At 36.0% G+C, this 4466-nt stretch overlaps 1 pseudogene; it reads right to left on the bottom strand.

Moving 5' to 3' along the window:
* Positions 1 to 2777: 2777 nt before the first annotated feature.
* LOC107733051 (uncharacterized) overlaps positions 2778 to 4466 on the bottom strand; it is a 4098-nt pseudogene continuing 2409 nt past the window's right edge.

Genomic DNA, 4466 nt, shown 5'->3' with positions numbered 1-4466 from the left:
TAATTCATGTATGTTCCGTGTCTATCTCTCACTATGCGTTACTGCATTTACCTCACGTTTTGTTTTGTTATGTGGTGCCTGCACGCACTTTGCTTGGATCACCGCGTTATTAGTGTTTTATCTGCTTGTTTTGTTTTTTTTTTTTGGTAAAAAATAAAGAATTATTCGCACACGTGCAACTAAATACATTTTCCAGTTCGCACACATCTATTTTTAGTTGCAAATGCGAGTGAAATGCTCGCACTGTCGAGCCCTGTGTTCATTTGCTTTGTACGATTAACAACCTCGATAGATGATGCTTTTGTAATTAGTTTTATAACCAATATCATTTTTGGTCCGATGTCATTTGAATGCTTTTTATCTTTAATTGTATCCGAATACTTTGTAACAGCCTCTATATTTGCATGTGTCTGTGTCTGAATACTATGCATCTCTGATTATGTTGTGTGTTTTTACTAATATTTTTACACCTTTGAATGCATTTTGTATCTGAATACTTTGTAACATCTTCTATATATGAATCTGTTTTTATCTGAATACTACGCATCTCTGATTATGTTGTTTTTACACCTTTGAATGCATTTTGTATCTGAATACTTTGTAACATCTTCTATATATGAATCTGTTTTTATCTGAATACTACGCATCTCTGATTATGTTGTTTTTACACCTTTGAATGCATTTTGTATCTGAATACTTTGTAACATCTTCTATATATGAATCTGTTTTTATCTGAATACTACGCATCTCTGATTATGTTGTTTTTACACCTTTGAATGCATTTTGTATCTGAATACTTTGTAACATCTTCTATATATGAATCTGTTTTTATCTGAATACTACGCATCTCTGATTATGTTGTTTTTACACCTTTGAATGCATTTTGTATCTGAATACTTTGTAACATCTTCTATATATGAATCTGTTTTTATCTGAATACTACGCATCTCTGATTATGTTGTTTTTACACCTTTGAATGCATTTTGTATCTCAATACTTTGTAATCAGCATCTATATCTGATGTAATTTTACACCTCTGTTTGTATCGTTACAGCTTTGTGACTGATTTCCATCTGTGAATGCTTCTGTTGCCATTATGTTTTGTATGAGGCAGCCATTTTGTTTGTAGTTAATTTGTGTGATGATGCCATCTTGTTTGTAGTCTTTTGTATGTCAGCATCTTGTTTGTAGTCTTTTTGTGTGAGACAGTGGCTGCGTCCGAATCCGCCTACTTCTCTACTATATAGTAGGCGAAAAACAGTAGCCGAGTGAATAAGTATGTCCAAATCCTTAGTATTCATAAAAGAGTAGGCGAGAATTACCTGGGGACGTACTAAATCTCGCGAGATTCGGACACAAGACGATGGAAAGAAATGGAGGAGAAGGAGGACCGAAGAGAACGAGAGAGACAAGTGAGAGAGGAAAGACAAGAAAGAGAAGCAAGAGAACGAGAAGAGAGATGGCAACGGGAAGTGAGAGAGAGGGAGACAAGGGAAAGGGATGAAAGATTCCTTTCCCTCCTTGAAATTCTGGCAAAAAAATAAAGATAAAAGCATCTTCTGATCATTTGCACATTTGGGTTTGTGTAATAAGAAGAAACATTTTCAAATAGAATTAAATTGAAAAAAAAATTTTTTTATATATATATATATATGCGTACAGTACTGTGCAAAAATCATAAGGCACAACCAGCTTTGTTGTTTTAGCAATGCTTTAATGACCATCCATATTTCGCTCTCTTTATTAAGATAAAAACAGAAAATCAAGTAAATATGAACACACACAAAAAAAATCTGTACAAAATGGCTTCTGTAGGCAAGCATCAGTAAGAAAGTGTCAAACAAGAAACTCTGTGAGGCTTATCACATTACTTGGGCTTCCAGTCCTTTTCCATTTGAGTTTAAGAAAGCCAGGTTCCTTCTGTTGCTCAAGTGTAAAGGAGGTCACACTAAATTCTTGCCACATAGGTCATTATTCCATTGCTACAACAACATCAAATGGTGGCCTAAGATTTTTGCACAATACTATGTATATAAACCAAACAATCTCTAGGCATTCACAGTATATTATAGACTTCTAGATATTTAGTTATAGCTTTGAGATAGTGATAACATTCATAAATTAAATATTTATGAAGTGATGAATATTTTGTGAATATGTGTGGTGTGAATGTACAAAAACACTTTCAAACAATAGTTTTATTGTTGTGTATTATGTGACTTATAGATGCATACAGAGCACATGCAGGGATATTCAAAGCAGGTCATGGAGGGTTACTGCCCTGCAGGGTTCAGTTCCAATACACCTGTCAGTCATTTTCAATTAGTTATTAATTGGTTTAAATAGATTGTTCAGGAGTGTATAATTAGGGTAGGAAAAACTCTGCAGGACAATGGCCCTCCATGACCTAAGTTGAACTTGACACTGTAGTTAATACAAAACTTCAGGTAGTTTGCGTTAACACAGTAAAATAGCGACTGAAGGGTTAGTGCACACAAACATATAAATTCAGTCAGTATTTACTTGCCTCCATGTTGTTTGATCCCTGTGTTTTTTTTAAATCACCAAATAGAAATTGTAGTAAATGTATGCATTTTGTATTATAGGAGTATCTTGAAGAAATAAGCAGCTTTAAGCATTTATGCCAGAGACAATTAAAAAAAGGCTTTACAAAAATCAATTACATTTATTTACATTTATGCATTTGGCAGATGCTTTTATCCAAAATGACTTACAGTGCATTTATTACAGGGACATTTTTAATCTTTTTAAAAGTTTTATAGGTAATCGTGCTCATGGAGAACAGGCACACAGATGTTTGGAGCAAACACCGCAGCAGCCAGATTGTCCCGCACATCTTCTCCCACTCTTGCCTGAGGGTTTTGGGGTTCAGGGAGGCCATCGTCCTGGTCTTCCTCATCCTCTGAATCACCCTCCTCAAAATTCTCATGATTGCCTGGCTCACTCTGTGCACAATATCATGCACAGAGGACTTGAGGATATCGAAGGTCTGTGACACCTAGGTAATCATGCTCATGGAGAGCAGGCACACAGATGTTCAGAGCAGACACCGCAGCAGTCAGATTGTCCCGCACATCTTCTCCCACTCTTGCCTGAGGGTTTTGGGGTTCCGGGGGGGCCGTCATCATGGTCTTCCTCATCCTCTGCCTCAACGATGTCGCCATTGAGAAGAGTGAGATTGTGAAGCACAGCACAGCACGCGACCACCTCAGGCACAAAGGCAGGGCTGATCTCTAACGCCTTGAAGAAAATAGAGCGGTCAGATTCCAGTCTGAGTGCACCAATGAGGGACATGATGGACACCAAAGACAGGCGAAGGTGGGCACGGTGGTCAGCTGCTTCATCAAAATAAAGCTGCAGAATTGGCACAGCTCTGTTGAGATGGCAGTAGGATGTGGGGTTGACCGCCTGTAAATGTTATAGCTTTTAGAATGATAAATTTGAATAAAGATTTGTTTCATGTGTTGTTGACTTGTATTTATTTGTGATGTTTTATTCATTTGTTTACTCATTTTTGTTCATGTTTGTTCATCCTATTGTTGTCAGTTAAATATAATTATTTTATTAATTCATGCATTAATTCATTGCTTGACTGAAAATTTATGTATTCGCATTGGCTGCATTTGTCTACTATTCATGCATAAAATGTTATGACAATACAATTAAATTACATTTTGCTTATTTTACTAAAATATATAATTTTCACTAAGAAAATGTAATTAAGTATTGGTCAGCATTTATCAATGTTATAGTGCAATCATTTTAGGCTAATGTTAATTTTTAAGAATTCGTACTTACACTTTTAGAGTATAAAATCTCCAAAGGCAAGATCTTCGAGCAGCTGCCCAACGTCTCCTTTGTGCAGACTGTTCAGATATTGCAAACATTTTTGCTGATGTTGCAGAAAACCGTACAAGGTATGGTTGTCGAACTACTGATGAAATCAGGTGTTAGTGCACCTGTCGGTCATATCTTTTAAATTGTTGGCCCTTGTGATAACATCGTAGGTCACATGATAACGTCTACATGGCGGATGAGATCCGGATCGCATTCATACTCAACGAGATCTGGCTATTTAGTACCTACTCTTTTAGCGCTCGTTAAGTAAGTACTTATTGAAATTAAGTACCTACTCATTGAATAGGCGGTTTCGGACGCAGCCTTTCATCTTGTTTGTAGTCTTTTTTTGTATGCAACCATCTTGTTTGTAGTCTTTTGTGTGATGATGCTGTTTTGATTTGTATTTCCCCATAGGGTTGCTATCTTTTTGCTAATATTATCACTGTTGTCTAACTGTGTGTATATATATATATATATTTACACACTGAACAAAATTATAAACGCAACACTTTTGTTTTTGCCCCCATTTTTCATGAGCTGAACTCAAAGATCTAAGACTTTTTCTATGTACACAAAAGGCCTATTTCTCTCAAATATTGTTCACA

Source organism: Sinocyclocheilus rhinocerous, unplaced genomic scaffold (genome assembly GCF_001515625.1).
Source record: "Sinocyclocheilus rhinocerous isolate Xijiao unplaced genomic scaffold, SAMN03320098_v1.1 scaffold5207, whole genome shotgun sequence".
Lineage (NCBI taxonomy): Eukaryota > Metazoa > Chordata > Actinopteri > Cypriniformes > Cyprinidae > Sinocyclocheilus > Sinocyclocheilus rhinocerous.
This window is presented reverse-complemented; position numbering and strand designations above follow the sequence as displayed.